The sequence below is a fragment of the Siphateles boraxobius genome, unplaced genomic scaffold, assembly GCF_051911475.1.
Source record: "Siphateles boraxobius isolate OS27281-9 unplaced genomic scaffold, OSU_SipBor_1 6, whole genome shotgun sequence".
Lineage (NCBI taxonomy): Eukaryota > Metazoa > Chordata > Actinopteri > Cypriniformes > Leuciscidae > Siphateles > Siphateles boraxobius.
This window is the reverse complement of record NW_027509186.1, coordinates 13716911-13743535: the sequence shown is the minus strand read 5'-3', so window position 1 is coordinate 13743535 and position 26625 is coordinate 13716911. Positions and strand designations below refer to the sequence as shown.

Sequence of the window (26625 nt, the reverse complement as noted above, 5' to 3'; positions counted from 1 at the left end):
TGCATCCACTTCCGTATTTATACCCGCGCCGCGGGGGCGGAGTGTGTGATGCGAATCACGCACGCCAATTACATTGGCTCGTTCAATAGTACTCGAAGATGATAGGCTCCCTAGCGTGATCCCATTTCAGTCGCGTCGACTACGTCCTCCGTTCCCTCCTTCAGGGAACGGTGGGTTGCATACGCAACCAGGACGTTCTTCTCCCTCGCTGTGTTATGGCTTTGCTATGTGGGGATAAATGTGCTGGTTACGTTCGTGAGACAGCTGATTAGTACTCTTGTCATTGACCGTAAAACAGTTACAGGAATCACCAACCCGTCGATCTTGGAAGCATTTGAAGTCGATCGCGAAGAGTTTTCAAAATCAGAGAAAAAAAGCCTATTGTGTGTAGTAAATGGTGTCTAGGGGATGCGGAGACGCGCGCGCTGTACAATCATGCCATTTTTGCCGCGCACACCTTTGGGCTCATGCGGACGCGTCGTGTTTAAACAAGGCTTTACGCTTTAACCAGCTCAGCCACAGTAACAGCTCATATTAGCCAGCTAAACTTTTACTTTCCTGTTAGAAACAATATATAGTTGCATATAGTTTCATGTGGTTCTTCTCCCTCGCTGTATTATGGGTTTGCTATGCGGGGGGAAATGTGCTGGTTACGTTTGTGAGACAATCAGCTGATTACTATTATTATATTATATATTAAGACCCTTGATCCTCACCTGACTATGGCTTTGTAAACTTTATCCATTAGGGGTGGGGGAAAAAATCGATTCTTAGATGCATCGCGATGCGGACGTGGACGATTCTGAATCGATTCACAAATGTCAAAAATCGATTTTCAAAAAAAAAAAATTTTTTTTTTAGATATGTAGCCTATTTATAATGACGTAATATTGACGGAACGCAAAAGACGGAACTCTGAAGCGCGGAAGTGCAGTGCCCGGACCGTCTGTCTGTGGCGTGCGCACATAACAGAGACGCGATCATAGACATCATATAGATAGACGCCCTATCGACCACTACTGCCTATTGGCGCGGACGAGCCGTGGTGCCGCCATCTTAAACCGGTCACCCGCTCCGCTCAGTGTAATCTGTTTGGCAGGTGCAATGAGCTGCCAGCGCATTTAATTAATCATATCTCACTGAATACTGACCTGATTTTCACGCGGGTTTTTTTGCTGCAAATGTCATACACGTAGCTACGATACAGGACACATTGAATATTTTGTTCACAAAATACAACTAATAGTACGGTAATGTTAAATGTTAAATCTTACTTGTGTAAAGTAATCCCCGAGTGATGGTCCGCCGATTTGAGCAGGAATATGCTGCACAGTGCTCTGAAATCAACTGCTGCTATGCAACGCAAATAGGAGTATGACCTGCTTAATATGGCGGCCGCATTTCTTGCGCCACAGCGGCCAATAGGGCATCTAGTCTCTATATGATATCTATGGACGCGATGGCTGAGTGCGAAATCCAAACACCCTCCTCGTTAAAAGCTGACGTGTGGAAATATTTTGGCTTCTATGAAGTTGAAGGGGGAAAGGAGCTGGACAAGAGCCACACTAGTTGTAAGCTTTGTAGAATAAAACTAAAATATTTCGGCAACACGACAAATATGAGAAGCCATATGACACGTTTCCACCCAGAGGAGGAAAAACACTCGGCTGTACCAGAGCCGTGTCTCTCTATGGCTCTGGTCTGTACCGGTGTTCAGACGATTTCTGCTGCCTTGTCGAAAAATGCTACCCAAACGCAAATCGATCATAGATAATGTTGATTCATTCTCTATTGTTTCCATAATGGTGTAAATCTCACAATATTATAACATCGTTATTTCATTTTAATCAGGGTAAGTGTATGGGGAGCATATTTGGATATTTTAAATGAACTAGCAATTATCACATTTGATATAACAAGTAAAAATGATATTATTATATGAAATAAAATTATAATAAAATTCGAAGTTAAGAGTACAGTATAATGTACTGTTTTTATTTTTAAAACGGTGTGAAAAGTAAAAATTATCATCAAATATTCATCTTTGACCTGTCAAAGTTTCCTACAAGTCTCCACAGCAAGGATGCATAGATTTATGGGCGTGGTAAGCAGAAGAAAAATGAGTCTGCACATGCACCAGTAAGTAGCACATCTCGATGGGTAGCATGAATCGTCAGAACACCTGTTGTTGTTATATTATTAATTTACTACAAGTATGCTGCTAGTTCAGGCACACATTTATTTTCCTGTTGGTTCTTTGCAATGTTAATAAAATATATTGTACGTTAATTCTTTATGGGTCATTACTTTGTACTTTTAAAGCAAAGTATTTATATTCACACACACACACACACACACACACACACACACACACACACACACACACACACACACACACACACACACACACACACACACACACACAAAAGATTCAGATAATCGATAATCGCTTTTGAATCGAATCGCAGGCCTCTGAATCGTAATCGAATCGAATCGTGAGGTGCCTAGAGATTCCCACCCCTATTATCCATGATGTGGTTTATAATGGGCTGTGGTACAGAAACAGTGACAATGTTACACACTCTTGGCTTACTCTGGCTATTCTCTGCTGTCTCAGACTACGATATGTTTGTCCAGTTTCAGGCACCGTAGCTTCTTCGAAAGGGAGGGGTGAGCAGTGGGCTGAGCCCTCAGTGCAACTCGCAGCCGAACCGCTAGATGTCGCTAAAAATCACACACTGCACCTTTAATGATTGGATTAACTGTTATCTGTGCTGTTGTCCAGTGACTCCAGTTGGAATTTTCATACCAAAATGGCAGCCGCGCGCCACCTAGTGGCTGTTACCACAAACGCATCAGAGTTTCGCCTCTTGTTCTTCTATACTCTTTGGATGTGACATCAACTTGGCACGCTACGCATAGGCCTGGCATACAGGAAAGAACAGTTTGTTTAGGCTAATTTATGTGATATGTTATAATATATATAATTAATATTTAATGATATATTATATTATATATTCTCTCTCCAACGATTCTGGATTGATTCAGAGAATTTCAGAATCGAGTCTGAGCTTAGCTTTTAAACACCGATGCGTGATGACGCTGCGTGTGCTTTAGAAACAGCCATGTAGAGCTCGGGATTGTTTCGTCACGTCGCGATGCATTGTGGGAATCACGGTACGGAAGTAGATGTAATTACGTTGGTCATTAGATAATATTAAGTTTAATTTAGGTTATTTTTAGAAAAATGGTTCAGTATTGCTGTATTGTGAACTGCTGTAATCGGTCTCACGATCGACAGGGCAAACACCTCATAAATCATATAAGTGGTGGTCTTTTTGCTTTGCTTTGTAGTCAACTCCGTTAGCGCTAACGGCTAACTGATATTTTTAGGACATGGTCAATAGATTTTCAGTTGCCAGAGTTAACTAGCTAGCTACATTTACATTGAACGTATTCATTTAGCAGTTAACTAAAGTTCTGCTGTTAAGATTAAAACAGTAAGTATGTTGCTGTGTTTTGGGAGCAAGCTGTTAAATATAAAAATATGGATGTAGCTGTTAGCCAAATCAGCATATCAATTCTCGATTAGCAATGTCACCTCGCTAATTCATCTAGATTCTGGTGGATAGACTAGGTTATTGTAATACTACTATTACTAGTGAGATTCTCTCTCCAACGATTCTGGATTGATTCAGAGAATTTCAGAATCGAGTCTGAGCTTAGCTATTAAACACAGATACGTGATGACGCTGCGTGTGCTTTAGAAACAGCCATATAGAGCTCGGGATCGTTTCGTCAGCCGTTCTGACCACCAAACAAAAACTACTCAATCTCCCTGTAGTGACAAGATGGAATAGCTCTCTGGACATGGTGGATCGCTACCTTGAACAACAACAAGCTGTTGCTGCAGCCCTACTTGAGTGATGAACTGAGACACAAGTCACGAGAAATTGACACTTTGGACACATCTGACATTGCAAATGCAGAGGATCTTGTGAAGATTCTTTTACCAATAAAAAAGGCCACAACTGTTCTCTCTGATGAGTCGCAACCAACAATATCTCTAATTTCACCACTAAAACAAATGATTCAAGACAGCATGGCCACAGATAATCACGACTCAAATGCCATTGTTCAGATGAAGGTAGCCATTCTGAAGGATCTTACTGACAGATACCAAGGAGAGGATGAAAAGTTCATGCAGGAGAGCAGTGCTTTGGATCCACGCTTTCGGACCTTGCAACATCTAGGCAGTGGAGAGAAAAAAATCTTTTTATCATTTATGAACCAGGACCAAGATGTGCTGCCCAGGAGCCCACATCCAGCAGATCTGGACGACAGCAGCGCGAGCTTTGTGCCTCCTCTAAAGAAGCATGCCCTTGAGGACCTCCTTGGCTTTTCTTTTAGCAATAATCAAGTCACAGGTGGAATTCAGGCAGAAATTGACTCTTACTGCAAAGAAGCATTAGTTTCTCTGTCTGCTTGCCCTCTTAAAGGAGCATTTCACCCATGGGAACATTCATCTTTATTGAAAGTAGGTCATATATGTAGTCGAAATATAATGAAATTTTCGAATTTGGTGCCTTCTTGACCGAGTAAAGACAGAAAGTAACTTTAGGGCGCATTTGTACTGAAAACCACAACTTCCACAATGCACCACATTGCACAGCTCCGCAAGCCACTCCCACTAATCTAGAACAACGCTGAGGAGGTATCCGCCTATCAGATTCAGAGAAAGCACTCTACCGTCTACAAGGCTAGGTGCCGCCAGAGTTTGAAATCCATTTCACAGAAAAAAAATCTAGTTTGTTGCCGAAATCATTATTGAATTACTCCTTGTTTCTATTTATGTTGAATGTTCAGTCCGAACATTGTAATGCAATTTGGATTTGCAAAATAAGAATAAAAATATGTAGGCATGACCATTTTTGTTATCTATTATCATGTAAGGTAACAGTAGGTTAGTAACATTAGTTCCACTGATGGAATGTTGGTTGTCAAAATTTATCTAAAATACACGTGGAATAGAACATTAAGGAAAACAACGTAAATGTGAACCATTTATTTCAATAATATCAACAAAAATAATTATGTTAACAATAAAAGTTCAACAATACAATAGTAACAACAATAGTTCCTCCTGAGCTTCCTCAACTTACTGGTGCCCGCAGTACTGGCAATCTGGAGCTGGATATTTCAGTCGGATTGCCGACACGAGCGGGTAGAACGCGAGACCCCGCAGTGGCTCGAGTTAAGGCGGACTGGTCCTGTCGTTCTACCCGCTCGTGTTGGCTATCTGACGCGAGCGGGTAGAACGACAGGACCAGTCCGCCTCAACTCAAGCCAGTCCGGGCTCCTCGTCCGCAACAGGCAGGTCTTCGGATTTGGTTGATGAAGGAAGCAGATGCAGAAGACCTGCCTGTTACGGACGAGGAGCCCGCACTGGCTCGAGTTGAGGCGGACTGGTCCTGTCGATCTACCCGCTCGTGTCGGCAATCCGACACTTCGCTGTATTGCGGCTCGTAAAGATAGCCACGAACATCGGATTTGAGCAGAAGACTTTCAAAATCATCTTTTCTTGCATATCATGTTTATTTCCTTCCATCATTGTCGTAACTTCCCATCTGGCTCCACAGCGCTTGTTAGCTTAGCTTCCAAACAAGATGGTGGATATTGCTAGTTTCGGCAAGTGAAGTCCCACCCACTGATCTGTAATAGGTATGTAGCGTGAGTGGGCCCCTCCCCCTGAATAAATAATGAACTAGTGTTTGTAGTCTCTACACTTTTCAATGAAATGTGACTTCCTGCTTATTATGACGCAAAATGACGATTTTTACGTCATAATAAGCAGGAAGTGAAACACTTAAATCCTTATTTCTCCCATCTCAGGGAAAAATAAAGGAAAAATCCAAGATCATTATAATATATGACTGGGTTTCTAACAATACAAAGCTTAATGCAAATGGGTGAAGTGTCCCTTTAAGTGGTGGAGAGACAATGCAGGGCGGTATCCTATTCTGTCTTCATTAGCAAAGACCTACATGTGTAAACCCGCTACCTCGGTGCCCAGTGAAAGGGCTATTTTCAACAGCAGGGGATATTGTAAATGCCAGAGGTCTCTTCTTCTCCCTTGCAATGTAGATCTTTTGATCTTTCTTAAGAAAAACTTGAACATTAGCTAAAGGATAGTTCAGTGTTTTTCAGAAGGCTTTTTGCCAGACTGTTTAAGGATTTTATTAATGTTTTTTTTCTTCTCCCTTGCAATGTAGATATTTTGATCTTTCTGATGTAAAACGTGAACATAAGCTAAATGATAGGTCAGTGTTTTTTTAAAAGGCTTTTTGACTGACTATTTTATTTAAGTTTAAGTTGTTCCTAAATACCAGTTTTAAAAGGCTGCTTTTATTTGCCTTGCACATAAACCTTACTTAACTTGATCTTTGTTTGCACTTAAAGGGAATTCCCTATTGTTTACAATTGTTCTAGTTGCTTCTTAACTTGAACATTGCACAGAAGAATCAGTTATGCAACCAAATATTACTATACAGAATATAGATGTTACTGACTACAACTTGCACTTTAAAAGCACTATGTGATCAGCGTTCCCTTTCAAGGGAACTTCGAGCTGCGTCAAACGCTGCGGGAACGCCCCTGCGTTGTGCGTCATGAAGCACGTATGGAATCAGCCCAATGGAGAGATGAAACGTCATAGGCGGGTGACGTCATCGACCAGGAAACTATAAAGCACCCCAAAAACACAAGCGCATTAGCTTCTGTGCTTTCAGTCGCGCTACATGTGAATCTGTCCCTGTGTGATATTGTCTGTCTTACATACCCTGCACCACACAAACAATTTATCCCTATATATATATATATTGAGAGATTATGGCGGACGAACAGCAGTTTAGAAAGTGTGTTCCTCCCTGCTCGCGTTATTTAACGAGCGGGGATACACATGATCTTTGTGTTGTTTGTTTGGGAGTTCAGCATGCCCAGTTTGCTCTCGAGGGAGCAGACTGTGAGCATTGCGAGCGTTTGCCGTTAAGGACGCTCCGCTCCCGCCGATCGCTCTTTGAGGAGAGCGGTTCGGTGCGCGCTCCCCGCGGTTCGGGTCCCGCTTCTGCCGAGGCAGAGCGGCGGCGCTTATCGTGGGGATCGCAGATGGATCTCACAGCGGGGTTTGAGACGGGCTCTGCCTTATCTCTCCCTTCACCTGTGAGATCCAGTGCCTCAGTCCCGGGTTCGGAAGCACGCGCTGCGGTTTCTTCCGCTCGGGCTGAGGCACCAATGCTGCAGCTATCCAGTTCTGAGGAACTTGATGTTGTTAGTGTTGAGGGAGATGTGGAGGATTCGCCACCCCACACTCCTGAGAGTGATGAGCTTATGGAGGTGTTAACAAGAGCTGTTGAAAAACTTAATATTGAATGGCCAGTGACTAGACAGGAGTCTGTTTCTATATCAAAGTTGGATGAGAGATTTTTGCCGTCACGTGTGCAGCCTCCACGCCGGTGCCTGCCGTTTTTCCATGATCTCCACACCGAGGTGTCGAAATCATGGAGAAAACCGGTGTCATATAGAGTGTTTAATCCCCAGACTTCAACATACGCTAATATTATGGGAGCCAAGGCTCATGGTTATGGTGCTTTGCCTCGTGTGGAAGAGACGCTTGCGAGCCATCTCTCCCCCGAAGCAGCATCATCTTTTAAGGCACCGGCATTACCCACCAAGCCTTTAAGAAACACTTCGGCTTTGGTGGGTAAAGCATATTCGGCAGCAGGTCAGGCTGCGTCATGTCTGCATACTATGTCAATCTTGCAGGCATACCAGGCTGATCTGCTAAGGGACATGAGTGAGAGTGAGGAGGTCAGTACTGACGTAGTTCGCGAACTGCGTCAGGCTGCTGATTTATCCCTGCGTGCCACCAGAGAATCGGCCAAATTAATGGGTCGTTCTATGGCAGCTCTGGTGGCCGCAGAAAGACATTTGTGGTTAAATCAGACTAATATTAAAGAGAGAGAAAAAGCTTTTCTTTTAGATGCTCCTCTTTCTCCCATGGGGTTGTTTGGTGATGCTGTGAATTCAGTTATCGATAAATTCCAAGAAGAAAAGAAACAAACTGCAGCTTTTAAAAAGTTTCTTCCCCTTAAAGTTCATGTCCCTGGGGCTGCTGGGCGGGAGCAGCCCCGGCCGTCTTCGAGCTCATCACATAGAGCGCAGCAGAGGCAGAGTGTCGCGTCTCGTGCTCCCCCTGCTGGACAGTGGGCTCAGCCGCGACACTCTCAGCCGAAGCCTTCTCCCAGTAGAACTGATCTGAGGACAGTTATATTGGCTAAGAAGGCTTCGGCTAAGAAGAAGTCCTGACGCCAAGCCGTTCAGGATGCTGAGGGTGGTCCCCACCGAGGCGGAAAGGTGTTCACCTCTTTTTACGGTGCCCATTCCTCCTCGGTGCCCTCAGGGGCTCGTTCTGCCAACCCCGCCTTTATGCCGGGGCACAGACGATCCCAGCGAGTGCTTTCCCGAGGGACGCTCGCTCCCTCTGAGGAGGGTCTCAGAGCGGTCAGACCAGTTGTTCCCTGCCGGTGCGCCGTTACAGGGTGCTGCGTCTGCTGCTCAAGTTACACCAGAGGCCAGTCTCGAGAGGCTGGTACCCTTAGTAGAATTTCTGGCAGAGTGGAAAAGCCTTCCAAAAATATCTCATTGGGTCCTGCAGACAGTAGAAAAGGGTTATGCTATCCAGTTCAGGTGTCGTCCACCAAAATTCAGAGGGGTTCTGCACACAGTGGTGGGCCCCGAGCAGGCTCTGGTATTGGAACAAGAGGTGAAAACGCTCCTTCAAAAAGAGGCTATAGAACGGGTTCCTCCTCCCAGTTTGGAGTCAGGTTATTACAGCCGATATTTCATCGTTCCAAAGAAGGATGGGGGGTTGCGTCCAATTTTAGACCTGCGCATATTGAATCGCTCGGTAGGGAAGCTAAAATTCAAGATGCTCACTATCAAGCAGATCGTGTCTCAAATCAGGTCCGAGGACTGGTTTGTCACGATAGATCTGAAGGACGCATACTTCCATGTGTCCATCCTTCCACAACACAGGAAGTTCCTGAGGTTCGCCTTCGGGGGCGAGGCGTACCAGTACAGGGTTCTTCCGTTTGGCCTAGCTTTATCTCCCCGCACTTTCACGAAATGCATGGATGCAGCACTAGTGCCTCTGAGGCTTCAGGGCATTCGTATTCTCAATTACATCGACGATTGGTTGATTTTAGCTCAGACCGAGCAGATGGCGGTTCGGCATCGAGATGTCGTCCTCGCTCATATCAGAAAGTTGGGGTTGAGGCTGAACGCAAAGAAAAGTGTATTATCTCCTTCCCAGAAGACCACTTTTCTGGGTGTCGTTTGGGATTCGGTATCGATGCGGGCGCGACTCTCTCCGACCCGCATCGCTTCGATTCTCTCAGCTGTGAAACAAGTGAAGCTAGGCCAGCTACTCACTGTCAAGCAGTTTCAGAGACTGTTGGGTCTGATGGCAGCAGCGTCCAACGTTATACCTTGCGGCCTGTTGTACATGAGACCGCTACAGTGGTGGCTCAGGACCAAGGGATTCTCCCCGAGGGGAAATCCGCTCCGCACGTTCAAAGTCACGCGGCGCTGCCTTCGTGCTCTGGTCATGTGGAGAGAAACTTGGTTCCTATCCAAAGGTCCTGTGCTGGGGGCTCTTTGTCGTCGCATAACGCTAACGACGGATGCTTCCCTCACAGGGTGGGGGGCGGTCATGAGTGGTCGCCCAGCCCAAGGTCTGTGGCAGGATCATCATCTTTCGTGGCACATAAATTGTCTAGAGATGTTGGCTGTGTTTCAGGCTCTGAAACACTTCCTAACAGACCTGAGAGGCCATCATGTGTTAGTTCAATCAGACAACACGTCGGTGGTCTCTTATATAAATCATCAGGGGGGCCTGCGGTCTCGCCGGCTTTACAAGTTGGCCCGTCAGATCCTCCTGTGGTCCCAAGGGAAGCTACTATCTCTGAGAGCAATGTATCTCCCTGGGTATTTGAATGTGGTAGCAGACTCCCTGTCGAGGCAGGGGCCGAGGCCAGGGGAATGGAGACTCCACCCCGAGGTGGTGGAGCTCCTCTGGTTGAGTTTCGGTCGCGCCAAGGTGGACCTATTCGCTTCCAAGGAGACCACTCATTGTCATCGGTGGTTCTCCATCACTCTTCCAGCCCCCCTGGGGTTGGATGCTATGGTGCAGCCGTGGCCGAGGTCACGTCTGTACGCCTTTCCCCCGATTGCTCTGTTACCAGGAGTTCTGGAGAGGGTCCGCCGGGACGGGGTCAGTCTACTACTAGTAGCCCCGTTCTGGCCGGCCCGAGTATGGTTTGCGGACCTGATTTCTCTCCTGGACGGTTCTCCTTTGGAGCTCCCGGTCAGGAGGGATCTACTCTCCCAGGCGGGGGGCACGATACTTCACCCCCGCCCAGAATTGTGGAAACTGTGGGCTTGGCCTCTGAGGGGGCCCAGCTCATAGACTCCGGTCTCTCAACCGAGGTTGTTGAGACCATTCTTAACTCCAGAGCTCCAGCCACGAGGAAGCTTTATGCCTTGAAGTGGAAACTTTTCACTTCTTGGTGTGGAGAACACCTGCAGGACCCAGTTAACTGCCCAGTGGGTGCAGTGCTGGAATTCCTGCAGGAGCGCTTCTCCACAGGGTTATCCCCCTCCACACTAAAGGTGTATGTGGCGGCACTAGCTGCTTACCACGTCCCTTTCAGTGGAGTTTCTCTTGGGAGACACCCGCTTATAACTCGTTTCCTCCGTGGCACTTTGAGGCTGAGGCCAGCAGTTCGTACGAGGGTGCCGACTTGGGATCTGGCCATTGTATTAGAAGGTCTTTCCCTAGCTCCTTTTGAACCTATCGAAGAAGTTCCCGAGAAGTTTCTCACTTTTAAGACTATCTTTTTGCTTGCTATCTCTTCACTAAAAAGAATCGGAGATTTGCAGGCTCTGTCGGTTTCACCCTCGTGCCTGGAATTTGCACCTGGCATGGTTAAAGCTTTTCTGCATCCTAGACCAGGTTACGTTCCTAAGGTTCCTACTAATATTGTTAGACCTACGGTTCTGCAGGCTTTCTGTCCTCCTCCATTTATGTCATCGGACCAGGAGAAACTTAATTCACTCTGCCCTGTTAGGGCATTAGACGCTTATGTCCACAGAGCTGCCCTGTGGAGGAAATCAGAACAACTTTTTGTATGTTTCGGGCCACCCAGGAAGGGGTGTCCGGCGTCTAAACAGAGAATGAGCAAGTGGGTGGTTGAGGCTATCTCACTTGCTTATGAGTCGGCTGGCCAGCCTTCACCTTTGGTTGTCCGAGCTCACTCTACCAGGAGTATGGCTGCTTCTAAAGCTCTTTTGTCGGGGGTTTCCCTGAGTGATGTTTGTGATGCGGCTGGATGGTCTTCACCGCATACTTTTATTAAGTTCTATGACCTAGACTTAAGCTCTACCCCTGGGGCACAGGTGCTCTCGTCCTCTGTGCGCTAGTCTCACATGACGGTCATTTGGTCCTATGGCGACGTGGGTATTCGCGTTCCCGCAGCGTTTGACGCAGCTCGAAGTTCCCTTGAAAGGGAACGTCTCGGTTACGTATGTAACCCTAGTTCCCTGATAGGGAACGAGACGCTGCGTCGCTCCGCCATACTCCCGGCACTCCCGTTAGCGCTTCCTTCAAGCCTATCAGAAGCTAATGCGCTTGTGTTTTTGGGGTGCTTTATAGTTTCCTGGTCGATGACGTCACCCGCCTATGACGTTTCATCTCTCCATTGGGCTGATTCCATACGTGCTTCATGACGCACAACGCAGGGGCGTTCCCGCAGCGTTTGACGCAGCGTCTCGTTCCCTATCAGGGAACTAGGGTTACATACGTAACCGAGACGTTTTGTTTTCATGATCCATAAATACAACAATAAATAGCAAAATAAATGTCAGTATTTTTTCGCAATTATCATCACAAACACTATCGTGAGCTATTTAACAATACCGTGAGGTTTTCCACAATATCGCAATAAATATCGTACCGTGAGGTCAATATCGAAATTGTATCGTACCGTGTGATTTTGATATCGGTACATCCCTAGTCTGCATGACAGACAGCGTTCACATTATTACCGATTTTTCATGCGAACCGTGCCCGTTCCGTTCCGAGTTGGTGTGAAAGCACCCTAGACTTTTCAAGTAAGCTGTTGAAGTAGCCTTTTGTACACGTTAGTGCCTGTTTGTTTACACTAGTAATTCCTAGCTAGGAATTCACCGACTAAGGCTGTGTGTCCACCAAAGCGTTTTTAGCCGGCTGAAAACGCTGGACGCTCTGCTGAAAACGCCTAGCTGTGTTTTTTCAGTTGAGACGATTCGTTGCTATGATACAGAATATCCGCAGCACAGTTTACTTGTGGCGAGGGGGGCGTGGTTCAGCGAAGTCTGTAGCGCGAGAGCAACGACGGAGCCGAGCGGTGAGTAAGTAGGTCAAGTGCAAAATGACGAACACCTGTCTCTGATTGCAGTAATTGGCGTGGGGAGATCGCATAAAAGCTGGCTGCTGCAAGAGAGCGGGAGAGAGAAGGACTGGGGACTCGTGCACGAGACGTGAGCTGGACGCTGAAGAGTGATGTTTGATGTTGGAAAGAGTGATATTGGATATAGTGGAAAGAGTGATATTTTGAACGTGAACCTGATTTATGTTAGAGCGCGCACAGCGCATTTCTTCTTAACTAAATAAAAGTGTACGAGTCCCAGTCACGCCGACCCCTGTCTTCTTCCATCACACCAACACTGAACCTTTACTACACTGGTGCCGAAACCCGGGATGGAAGAAGAGGCCGCCGCCACACAGCCCCCGTCCCCACTTGCGGACATCATCCACGCGCTCGCGGGACTCCACCAGCAACAACATCGGGCCCTGCTGGCCATGGAGGAGCACCAGGAGCGTCGGTTCGAGACACTCCTCCGGGCCCAGCAGGAGGACCGTGAGCAGTTCCGGAGCTGGATGGACCAGGAGGTTCGGGCCACACCATCATCGCCAGCTCCAGCCTCGGCCCAGCCCATGCACCTCCACAAAATGGGTCCAGGAGACGATCCCGAAGCCTTCCTCGAGCTGTTCGAGAGGTCGGCCGAGGCCTGGGGCTGGCCGTCCACGGACTGGCCGATGCGGCTGATCCCGCTGCTGGCCGGAGAAGCCCAGATCGCCGCACAACAGCTGCCAGTCCAGAACCTCCTGGTCTATGAAGACCTCAAGCGCGCCATTCTGCAGCGGGTTGGCCGGACCCCGGAGCAGAGCAGACAGCGGTTCCGGTCACTGGAGCTCGGGGAATCCGGCCGACCCTTCGCCTTTGCGCAGCAGCTCCGGGACGCGTGCCGCAAGTGGTTGATGGCCGACGGACGCGACGTCGAGGGAATTATAGACCACGTGGTACTGGAGCAATTCGTCGCGCGGCTCCCCCGGAAGACCGCGCAGTGGGTCCAGTGCCACCGCCCGACGTCGCTGAACCAGGCCATCCAGTTGGCGGAGGACCAGATGGTGGCGTGCCCAGGGGTCGGCGAACCCCTCCCAGCAGCTTCTCTCTCTCTCTCTCTCTCTTCTCGCCCTGTCCCTCTACCCAGGTCCCGTGGAGGATTCCTGCCCAGGCCAGCGCCCCGCTGGAGGACCGGACCTACGGCTGAGCCTGTTCCCGCACCCAGAACGCCGTCCAGGGGAACAGCCTCTGCCACTGCGCCTCCTGCACCCCCGCTCTCCCCACGCCAATCGCTTGACCCACTTCCCGCCATTGGGGCGGCGGGAAGGACTGGGCCGGCCTGTTGGCGTTGCGGGGACCCTGGACATTTTATCGATCGGTGCCCCGTAATGGAGGTGGGGACACTGGTCAGGGTCCCTGACACACCGCAGGCTGCCCCCGATCAAGCTGGGTTGTACCAAATACCTGTGAGTATTAAGGGGGGTACCTATCAGGCTTTGGTGGATTCAGGCTGTAACCAAACCTCCATCCATCAAAATCTGATACAACCAGAGGCATTGGATAAGAGCCGCACGGTTAGGGTTCGGTGTGTGCACGGGGAGGTGATGGATTACCCTTTAATGCCAGTCATTATCCAATTTCGGGGCCAAAAGCATAGTGTGGAGGTGGCCGTTAGCCAACACCTCCGGCACCCGTTAATTTTGGGGACCAATTGGCCGGGGTTTAAAACACTATTGGGTTATTTGTGTGCGGGTGCTTCTGGGACAAAAAGGAAGCAGGAGAGGGGAGCGGTCGCTCAGGTTGGAGAGGCTGTGCCGGGGCCCTCGGTATCTGTCCCAGAGGTTCGGAACGCGGTTGAAAGAAGGATTCTTTCAGAGCGTGATGACTTTCCTCTGGAACAGTCCCGAGATGAGACGCTTAAAAATGCGTTTGACCAGGTCCGTACGATCGACGGGCAGCCCCTCCACCCCGACCGACCGCCCTCATATCCTTATTTTGCTATCATAAAAGATAAGTTGTATCGGGTGACCCAAGACACCCAGTCAAAGCAAGATACAACTCAGTTATTAGTTCCAAAGAGCCGTCGGGAAATGCTTTTCCAGGCGGCTCACTGTAATCCGATGGCTGGTCATTTAGGGCAGGCAGCTACACTAAATCGTTTAATGACCCGATTTTTCTGGCCGGGCATTCACGAGAACGTGCGCAAGTGGTGCGCGTCTTGTCGTGAATGTCAGTTGGTGAATCCACCGGCCAACCCAAAAGCACCTTTGTGCCCTCTTCCCTTAATGGAGGTCCCCTTCGAAAGAATTGGAATGGACCTCATCGGGCCATTAGAACGATCTGCACGGGGGCATCGCTTTGCATTAGTCCTGGTGGATTATGCAACGCGATACCCAGAAGCAGTGCCGCTTCGCAATATTTCCGCTAAAAGCGTGGCGAGCGCACTGTTTCAATTAATCTCCCGGGTAGGAATCCCGAAAGAGATTCTCACCGATCAAGGCACGGCGTTTATGTCACGCACTATTCGCGAACTGTACGAATTATTGGGCATTAAATCGATTCGCACCAGCGTCTATCACCCACAAACAGACGGCTTGGTGGAACGTTTTAACCGCACGTTAAAATCCATGATTCGTAAGTTCGTACGGGAAGACGCCAAAAATTGGGATAAGTGGCTAGAACCCCTCTTGTTCGCTGTACGCGAGGTCCCCCAAGCCTCCACGGGGTTTTCCCCCTTCGAGCTTCTCTATGGGCGTCAGCCCCGCGGGGTGCTGGACGTGCTTAGAGAAGCTTGGGAGGACGGACCTTCGAATAGCAAAAACGAAATTCAGTATGTCTTGGACCTGAGAACAAAACTCCACACTTTGGGGCGGCTCTCTATGGAGAATTTGTTACAGGCTCAGGACAAGCAAAGTCGGCTGTACAACAGGGGGACTAGACTACGCAAATTTGCACCGGGAGATAAAGTCCTTGTATTGCTTCCCACATCCAGCTCTAAATTACTCGCGAAGTGGCAAGGGCCGTTTGTGGTCACACGGCGAGTCGGGGACCTCGACTATGAGGTTGTCCGATCAGATAGGGACGGGGCACATCAAATTTACCACCTTAACCTCCTTAAAAAATGGAATGAGGCGGAGTCAGTGATGCTGGCGACGGTGGTAAGTGGGGAGGAGGATCTCGGTCCAGAAGCGAGCTCAAAATCCCAATCTCTCGCTCTGGCATTTGGCGGAGACCACCTCTCACCGTCCCAGATCACTGACATACGTAATTTACAAGCAGAGTTTGCTGATGTGTTTTCGCCCCTACCTGGTCGGACAAATCTCATTCAGCACCACGTTGAGACCGAACCGGGCGTAATAGTACGCAGCCGGCCGTATCGTTTACCTGAACATAAAAAGAAAGTAGTTCAGGATGAATTAGAAGCTATGCTGGACATGGGGGTAATAGAAGAATCCAACAGTGACTGGGCAAGCCCGATAGTTTTAGTGCCTAAAACCGACGGCTCCGTCCGGTTCTGTGTGGATTATCGCAAGGTGAATGCTGTGTCGAAATTCGATGCGTATCCAATGCCGCGGGTTGACGAATTGCTTGATCGGCTCGGTACCGCTCGTTTTTATTCGACACTGGATTTGACAAAAGGGTATTGGCAGATCCCCTTATCTCCAATATCTAAAGAAAAAACTGCTTTCACGACGCCGTTTGGATTACACCAATTTGTTACTCTTCCTTTCGGCTTGTTCGGGGCTCCCGCGACCTTCCAGCGCCTGATGGACAGAATTCTCCGGCCGCATACTGCATATGCTGCTGCTTACTTGGATGACATTATCATCTATAGTAACGACTGGCAGCGGCATATGCAGCATTTGCGAGCTGTCCTCAGGACGCTGCGAGGGGCGGGGCTCACCGCCAACCCAAAGAAGTGTGCAATTGGGCGCGTGGAAGTTAGGTATCTGGGCTTCCACTTGGGTCATGGACAGGTGCGTCCCCAAATTGATAAAACCGCAGCAGTTGCGACCTGTCCAAGACCTAAGACCAAAAAGGAGGTTAGACAGTTCCTGGGGCTAGCTGGATATTACAGGAGGTTTGTGCCTAATTATTCGGACCTGGCTAGCCCGCTGACTGATCTGACTAAAAAGGAAGCACCAGATACTGTCCAGTGGACGGAGCGGTGTCAGCAGGCCTTTACCCAGATAAAGGCTGCTCTATGTGGCGGACCGCTCCTACAGGCTCCTAACTTTTCTCTCCCTTTTTCCCTACAGACTGACGCGTCGGACAGGGGGCTGGGCGCAGTCTTGTCCCAGGAGATAGAGGGCGAAGAACGGCCGGTGCTGTACATTAGTCGGAAGCTCTCGAAGAGAGAGACTATGTACAGCACCATTGAAAAGGAAGCTTTAGCCATCAAGTGGGCCGTTCTCACCCTCCGCTACTACCTCCTGGGTCGAGAGTTCACCCTCTGTTCGGACCACGCTCCCCTGCAGTGGCTCCACCGCATGAAGGATACCAACGCGCGGATCACCCGTTGGTATCTGGCCTTACAGCCTTTTAAGTTCAAGGTGATCCACAGGCCGGGTGCACAGATGGTTGTGGCTGACTTCCTCTCCAGGAGGAGGGGGGAGAGGGGGGAGGCTGCAGGCCGGACGGCTCCCCGGCCTGAGTCGGGCGGTGGGGGTATGTGGCGAGGGGGGCGTGGTTCAGCGAAGTCTGTAGCGCGAGAGCAACGACGGAGCCGAGCGGTGAGTAAGTAGGTCAAGTGCAAAATGACGAACACCTGTCTCTGATTGCAGTAATTGGCGTGGGGAGATCGCATAAAAGCTGGCTGCTGCAAGAGAGCGGGAGAGAGAAGGACTGGGGACTCGTGCACGAGACGTGAGCTGGACGCTGAAGAGTGATGTTTGATGTTGGAAAGAGTGATATTGGATATAGTGGAAAGAGTGATATTTTGAACGTGAACCTGATTTATGTTAGAGCGCGCACAGCGCATTTCTTCTTAACTAAATAAAAGTGTACGAGTCCCAGTCACGCCGACCCCTGTCTTCTTCCATCACACCAACACTGAACCTTTACTACATTACTTTTAACTGATTTCGCAGATAATTTTGTTTCATACTAAAAATTAAATTTTCATCCATTTTGTTCGGTTAGCTCTGCTGGTTGACGTCGTTGTACAGAAAGAATGTTGTGACAGTTGGTCGGTGTGGTATTTGTCCCGCCCCTCCTCCACTGTGATTGGACGGCTCTGTAAAAAGTGACAGTGATGAGCGCAGCGTTTTACCCAAAGTTGAACATTTTTCAACTCTCGGCGACCAGTAAAAAACGCCGGGCGCTCAGCGCCTGAGCGTTAAATACTCGCTCAGCGCCTCGTTACGCTCATGGCGTTTAAAAAACGCGGCGCTCCCATTGAAAACAATTGGAATTTTACGCCAGCTGCGTGAAAAAACGCTTTGGTGGACACACGGCCTAAGTGACTGAGGGTGTTTTCACACTGGCAGTTCAGTTCGGTGACTAACTAACGTTAGCCCAGTGCATAGCAACAATCGTTTGTATGCATATGAGCGGATGCTGAAAATAGACAGGCGGCAAAACAAACACATTAATCGATACTCTTGCGGACGCATCGATGCATCTAATCGTTGGCTGTATGATCGATGCATCGATACAAATCGATTAATATTTACACTCCTAGTGTTCATCTGAGCCTCATTGGTCTGTCACTGCTCGTCAATGTCAGAATATTTGAGATGACCAATCAAATCAAAGTAGCGGGCTTTATGTTCGCAGCGCGAATTTTTGCAGAGCGACTCATAGACAGTAAAGGAGCGACTCGGCGCGCTTCAGTTTACGGTCGGTCAAGTGCGAGATAAGATGTAAGTTGCTAAACTAAAAAAACATTTTCCATTTGACAGTTTTTTTAGGTCATAAATGTTAAACGAATCACAAAAATAATCAGGCAAACATCATTAAAAAGATATAAGACTCAAGTTTCAGTATTTGTCTTATTTTGTGTCAGAAGTTACGCAATTCCAAATCCAAAGCAGTAGACCACTGCTTAATTGATGTGGCAGGTAAATGCTGTATAATGTTTTATCATCTGCATACATGACTGTCTGTTAACTGACTGTATTTAGTTAAATAAAACAGATGTAAGGGATGAAAGTGTTGATAATTTACCCTGGATAAGAGCGAGAGTAAGTCTGCAGTGTATTCGCACACATAGTATGAGAAGTAAACTTGTAACTTTTCAGTTTATCCATCAATAATATATGATTCAGTAAATCAAAATCTAACAATACTGCTCCTAAGTTATTTTGATCAATCTGTGCTCTCTTAATATAAATGCTGAAAATTAGAAACCAAATTATTCTCCTTAAAGAATAATTTAATTTGTTCATAAACTATACTTTTCTATACTTTGCTAACTGGTAGCAAACTTATTGACCATTAAAACCCAGTGCTGCATTTTTCTGCATTTAACCTTTGCATTTTACCAAGCTAAAGGGAAAATCTCATGATATTAAAGATGTGACAAACTGAACAAACTACATTTTTTCTCTTAATTTATCAACTTTATGAAAAAATCATACAAATTATTTTCAATTTCATATGGTTTAAAAGGTTAAAAATTAGTCACCTGTATCAATTAAAGTAATTTGAGTTGATTTCCTTTCCATTATTTCATTGTGTACTCCACAATGTTTTACAATCATTTTTACATTAATTTATTTTAATTTTGTAAAACTTTATTTTCTTTTCCCTATTAATTTTAGTTACTTGATTTCTTAATTTGCAATAGACGCCCCCCAATCCTGTTTTTTCCCAGTTCTGTTTGCTGTACCCTTTGCCACATCTCTCTCAAACATAATTAATTTCAACTCATTAACAATCCATGGTGTCCTGTAACATTCTTCACTGCACTTTTTAATAGGTGCATGTTTGTCCACCAAAGGATACAATCATCTTTCAAATGCTGACAATGCATTATCAGGATGAAGTTCCTTATAAACATCAATCCAACATACATTATTTACGTTTGTACAAAATGATTCTTGACTGAATCTCTTATATGATCTTTTATAAGTTACTTTTGGTTTTCTAAGTGTTTACATGCTTGCTAAATAAAACTTAATGTCTTTAAATTATTTTGTGCTTAAAGGCCTTAAATGCTTGAACCCCGATAAATGCTGCTTGCAGCTTTAATTATTATTATTATTATTATTTTACACTTTTTTTGGCCTTGACAGCTGGCTCAATGAAAAAAAAAAGAGTCTCCTTATGGGTTTGGAACTACATGAGGCATGATAATGACAGATTTTCGGGTGAACTATTCATTTAACATTTCAATAAAAAAATCTGCCATTTCAACTGCCAGGTGATTTAATTGGTGATGTTTCTCAGTGGGGTGTGTGTGTGGAAGGGACAGCAGGAATGTGTGTTTAATCCACTCTTTTTTTTCGCTGTCTCTCTCTCTCTCTTTACCAGACGACTGCAAGTAATTAGTCTGACACTAAAAAACAAAGCACTGAAATAATTATAATAAAGAAAAAAAAGAACTTCAGTAGCACAATGTTTTATCATCATGTCACATTCATTAATTATATTAGATTGTGTGCTGGAGAACCTGACGAAGAATAGGGTTTCAGTCTCTGTCTGTAAATGGTATGCAGGCACACGAAATGTAAGCAAATGTTAACTTGCCCTCCGGGTTCTCCGGTGAGGAGAGGGAATGTTCCACCGCGGGATGTTTTCTTAAATGAGGAAAATTACCTTGGTTTGATTTAAATCTTTTCAAATTCTAGCATATTGACTTGCTAGAATAAATCTTATAGCCTGACCTGACCATGGTCCCTCCCTGGGGCTCAATTGGGATTTCGAAACTTGGTGGAAATTAGTGGTGTTTCTGGTGATTTTAGATGACATGACACTTTCAATGTAGAGAGCCTTTTGCAATAATATATATATATATATATATATATATATATATATATATATATATATATATATATATATATATATATATATATATATATATATATATATATATATATATATATCTTATCTGCAAGGATGCATGGAATGGAAAGTAAAGACATTTATAATAATACAAAATAATTGTTGTTTTGCTTTCTTTTCATTAAAGAATCATGAAAAAACGTATCATGGTTTCCCCTAACAATTAAATTAAATTGAGCAGCACTACTGTTTTTAACATTGATAATAATCATAAATGTTTCTTGAGCAAATCAGTATATTAGAATGATTTCTGAATGATCATGTGACAATGAAGACTGGAGTAATGATGCTGAAAATTAAGCTTTGCATCACAGGAATAAATTACATTTTAAAATATATAAAAAACTATAAACTGTAATAATTTTTCACAATATCAAATTAATGCAGCTTTGGTAAAAATAAACATTTCTTTCAAAACATTTAAAAAATTTTTTTAGAAGTTAAGTAACTAGAAATTAAGAGGTAAAATTGTATATATATATATATACTGTATATAAACATTATTTATATTTTATTTATTACCATTTATATACTATATATATATATACATACACATACATATTTTGCTCCATCGCAGTTAATGTCTATGAGAAATAGGGGTGCATTTAATTCTAAACTTTATTATATTATATTGACAAAATGCTTATTACTACTTTTCACACTTAAATTAAATGTTCTAGTTGTCACAGGGTGTTTGCAGACAGAACAAGTTCTCAATAAAGTTTCAGGTATACTCAAAAACAGGTGAACAGGCATTAGCAAACACCAACTAAAAGTGATCATGACCAGACAAATAGTGAAGATGGCTACAACTACATAGTGAACTAAATAAGGTGATTAATAGAACACAGCTTGAACAAATAAACCAATAATGACGTCACCATGGTAACTAAAGAATGGCGGAAATCAAACAAAGGCATGAACTGATGAAATTCTAACTAAAAGTCCTTGTACTGAATTAAACTGAACATACTGGTGACACTAGTTCATTCTGGATCAGTTCATTCATTGTAACCTCGGGTCCTTCTCCATGAAGTACACTTTTGATTAGACAAGGCCATGAATATTTCCTGTACGTCATGACCTAAACTTCATGAGAAAATTCATCACATGTTGAATCATGGTAGACTGTGAGGTACATCTTGTAGCTTAGTGCGTGTTTGCGGCGCATGTTATTCATGTGATCGCGCCTGGCCACGGGGCGATAAAACAAATCTCTCTTTATGTATTGTGTTCCACAGATTATATGTGTTAATTAATTAACTTCATATGTATTAATTCCATTCACTTACACAAACACTTTACTGATGTAAAATGACTCATTGCCACTCAACCATATTGTTTTATTAATCATAATCATTTATTTTAATGCAAATACGTATGCTAATGCTTGTCTTCACTAGATTTCATTAGTTTATGAATGATGGGCTTTCAGTTGACAGTGTGACGCTGGTCAAATTTACAGACTGGACTGAGTCAGTGTGAAATATTGCTTTTTATAAGCATGCATATAAATGTTCTTTCGTATTTTTTATTTTATACCAAAATACACGATAACATGTGATTTTACACAGGATCATGATACATATTAGCAAACAGGGCTTTTTTGACATATATTTATCACAGGATACTTCTGTTGCTGTGATGTCTAGGTTAAACATTTACGAATTTGATTTTTAAAAATTAAATATATCTAGTTTGATTGAAATCTAACTAAGTACATCATTTTCTTTGTATTTCAGGATTGGTTTTCTAGTAGTTCTTTATTTTCTTTGATTCCCCCCTTTCATCAGTCATATCTTTGATTGACATCTCACCGGGCTCTGCAATTATTAAGCTATACCTCAATGACACCTCACCTTGTGAATGCTTACTTCGACACATGAGAAACAATAGCAAAACAATGAGTAGCTGATTCCAGGATATAAGATTAACCTGGACCTTTGCTTGTGTGTGTGTGTGTGTGTGTGTGTGTGTGTGTGTGTGTGTGTGTGTGTGTGTGTGTGTGTGTGTTCGGTACAACTATCTTTGTGAGAACCAGTTTGAGATTAAGACCATTGAAGTGAAGACACAGAGAGTAGAGTGAGAATTTAGTAAAGTGTTTAAGGGTCAAGACTTGATTTTAGGGATAAGGTAATAATCAGGTTTCAGGTAAGGGTTCGGGTTAGGCATTTAGGCTATGTTCACACTGTCACTCCAAATCCGAGTTTTTTGTGTATCCGATTGGAATATGATCTAAAATTATTGATTGTCCAAACTGTGTATCGCAGCTGTATTTTCTGTCAAATCTGTATTGGTTTCTATGGCAATTGGTAGGTATACGCCAAACACAACAACAACCACAAAATGGAGGGGTTTGCAAAACAGATGTTTCCTTATTTACAACATGACAATGTGTAGCCACTGCACTGGACTACTATGTCGTCTGAGGCAGCGGCACAACCGGCTTTAGTCCGTGCTGTCGTCTCCGCCGGTTATTATTACACTATATTGTAATTTTCTGCTCGTCCGGCACTTTGCAACAACACAACCTTGTTTCTGCAGCGACTTTCAGCAAGTTTCCCAAATCAATGTCTGTCGCTCGAAAACAGATTTGTAAAAATCTCACTTCAGTGATTTTTTGCCGTTCACACTTGCTAAATCTGATCGGATTTCAATCGGAAAACACTGATTTGGACTGACGGTCTGAACGTAGCCTTAGTTGTGATGGGTAGGGTTAGGGAGGGGAGCTAGAGATTGCATTGTGTCAATGAATGTACTCACAAAGATAGATGTACAAGAATGTGTGTGTAAGTTTGATATGGTTGCTTTGCTGTCAGTTACTGTAAGCACTGGAACTGATGAACTTTAGCACATGTCGTGCATGGTTTACTTATGTGAACTTCAAGATAAATTAGAATGGAAAAAATGTGTTTTGTTTTTGTGACTTTAGTTACGAGTTTAACCAGAGATTTGGTCTGATTAAAACTGAGTGACTCTCCACTGCACACAGTTCAATGTGTCAGAGTGCAAATGAGTCTGGTGTGCTCATGGGTAAATGATTATTTCAAGTATTCGGTGAGTGTGTGTGTGTGTGTGTGTGTCTGTGTGATGAGAGTCAGGAAAGAGGGAGAAGAGAATAGACATTTACCCTAAAAATCTACCTTGGAAATACAAAACAAATTAATTTTCTTTTAATTTTCTATGTGAAAAAGACACAAAAGCACGGACAAAAATCACCGTAAAATTATTATAAATTCTACTAAAATAGGCCACATGACTCATATGATAGCTTTGTGTGAGGAATATAGTGAAATAAAAATAAAAAATCACTAAAGAGCTATGCTATTTGGTGTCAAATCACATCAACGATATTTTTTGTTGTACATTTAAGACATTTGAAAGAAAGGAAGACATACATTTCAGTCTTTATACAGTGCATCCAGTCTTTATGGTGCTATTTTTGTCATTTTGGATCTTGTCAGACCCACTCCTCATTGCTCATAAATTTTTAAAAAAAAATCATCTTTTTTGCTCCATGGAAGAAGAAAAGTCATATTGTAATGATTTGATGTCTAGTAAATGATAACAATTTTTGTTTTGGGTGAACTATTCCTTTAAGACAAAAAACATAGATGACCTGAAATGCATCCTTGATGAATAAACAATGATTCCCTAACACATGCAAACACAAACACTGCCCTGTGCTGATCCGGATGCTGATTTGCTTTCAATAGAGAGTTTGTCTTCTGAGACTGTGATTGATCATGGTCACCCAATATCTTCTATTTTTCCTTTCTTGCTATAAATCTTATCTAATAATCTCTCTAACAGAGCATAAAATATCCTGTTTTACTCACCCAATTTCTCTCTTTGTGGTTTATTAAGTACTCAGAGTTTTCAGACAAAGTGTGAAATCTTCTGAGATGTTCAAGCGGGATCTAGATTGTGAGGAACCGTAGATCCTCTGCCAGGGTGTAAAACCAATCCAGATATTTCTGTAGGACACACCAAAGAGTCAGATGCATTGAGGAACTCCAACAAACACAAACATTCAATGAAGAGAGCCGGCCCTGAAACTCATTGGTCACATTACTCAGCATGTGGCCAATTAGGAGAGCTTTAGAGAGGAGGAGAACACCTACAGTCACCTCTCTCTCTCTCTCTCTCTCTCTCTCTCTCTCTCTCTCTCTCTCTCTCTCTCTGTGTGTGTGTGTGTGTGTGTGTGTGTGTGTGTGTGTGTGTGTGTGTGTGATGAAAGGAACAGACCAGTAGCTTTTCTTTCTCACCCATCTTTCTGAAGCTGCTTTGACTGCTAAACTTATTCTTTCGGTTGAAGCGCAAAAACAGATTTTGTCCTGTTTTTTTTGGTCAGTGTGAGTGTTTCCGCCTGAGTGCTTTTGTTAATGCTTACATAATATCTCTCATTTACAGGAAAGGGTCACTGCATTGCTGATAATAGTTTTTGTGATCACATTTAATTAAGTTCTTGGTTATGTTTCGAATGATAACAGGACCAGTTTAACGGAATGAGAGATCCACATAAAATAATGCATTGAAATATCAACAAATAAAAATGCTTTTATGGTGATTTATGAAAAGCTTCCTCAGGCAGGCTCATCATTTTCTGTGACATGGCATTTGAATACAGAATGGTTGCATCACACAGCTGATGGTCTCAGTTCATTTCAGTGATAAGAAATCTAAATAATAGATAACAGCTAACAGCAAGCTAGATTCTGTAGTTAGCTAAAGAGCAACCAATGTTGTTAATTTACTAATGCCTTGCAGGTGAACATAGCATTACATATTTATATATGAGTAACTTGTGTGTTCATTTATTTGTTGGATTGTCATTCTTTCTCAATTTTCCCGAACATTTATTTATAAAAAAATTGACCTTTTTCCCCCAAAATTGGTGCCATTTACTCATGTCGTTTCAAACTTGCCTTACTTTCTTTTTTCTTAGAACATCACAGGAAAACTTCAAAAGATCGTCTTCCATGAAAGCATCGGCCATACAAAAGACATATGGGTGAGTAAAAGATATTAACCTATATATTATATAACAAAATCATTGCATACTTTATCTTGTTCAAGAGTTCACATACCACATTTGCTCCTCGAGCATCAAGGACCGTTCGCAGCCTTTGTGAAAGTTGTGCAGTCTCTCAATTGTCCTGAGGCAAAGCTGGGCCTCAACATCTTAGAGACCTGTGGGCAGAACTCAGACGTGCAGCGCATGCAAGGCACTAAAGAACTTACATGACCTGGAGGTTTTTTCATCAACAGCGCTAATTTATGAAAGTTACTGCTCATTCATGTAGTCAGAAGATGTAAATGGATGTGTGAAAGATTTTGGGATATTTGATCTTCAGCTAAGTCAGAACAGAGGAGTCACATTTGGTAGTTATAGTTTAGAGCTCAAGGAGGAATTACAAGTTTGACATTTTGTTCTCTGTTAAGGAATTAATAATAATAATAATAATAATAATAATAATAATAATAATAATAATAAAAGTACAATATCAGTATGTTGGCTTTTTTTCATTTTAACATTTTCATGACAATTAAGCTTATTCTACATTCATCTTTTAAAAATTTGACTTATTTTATCACAGTAATGACCACTGACTATTCTCACGATTATTCTCAATTATGATTTTATTGAGAATAATCGTGATCACTGAGCACGTTTACATGCACACCAATACGATGCACACAAAGAACCTGATTTACCATGTGCAAATCAATAACCTGGCAATGCAAGTAAACCTCGTTTTCAAGACTGTTTAAAACAACATTAATGTTTTTAGATTTGTGGAGTAAAAGTTATAGTTTTTATTTTGAAGTAAAAAGATTAGCCCTTGGGGCAAGAGCATTGGTTCTTGAGGAAGCACAACGTGCTGCGTAACATGATGATGAACCTCATTGGTTCATGCAGAAGCTCAAACGTGCTGTGTAACACGATAATGAACCTCATTGGTTCATGCAGAAGCTCAAACGTGCTGTGTAACACGATAATGAACCTCATTGGTTCTTGAGGAAGCTCAAAAGTGCTGCGTAACACGAGAATGAACCTCATTGGTTCATGCAGAAGGTCAAACGTGCTGCGTAACACGATAATGAACCTCAT

General features: G+C 44.1%; 2 protein-coding genes across 3 annotated transcripts in view; one reads left to right on the top strand and one right to left on the bottom strand.

Moving 5' to 3' along the window:
* kcnj13 (potassium inwardly rectifying channel subfamily J member 13) overlaps window positions 1-24802 on the bottom strand; it is a 43139-nt gene extending 18337 nt beyond the window's left edge. The window contains exons 1-2 of the mRNA XM_077207808.1: window positions 24779-24802; window positions 24350-24487 (exon numbers count right to left, since the gene is read on the bottom strand). The gene's annotated coding sequence lies outside the window, so the exon portion shown is untranslated. The remainder of the gene's footprint in view (window positions 1-24349; window positions 24488-24778) is intronic.
* Window positions 1-26625, top strand: part of gal3st2 (galactose-3-O-sulfotransferase 2) — a 67730-nt gene that overhangs the window by 7809 nt on the left and 33296 nt on the right. For both annotated transcript variants that reach the window (XM_077207801.1, XM_077207802.1), the window contains exon 2: window positions 25459-25524. The gene's annotated coding sequence lies outside the window, so the exon portion shown is untranslated. The remainder of the gene's footprint in view (window positions 1-25458; window positions 25525-26625) is intronic.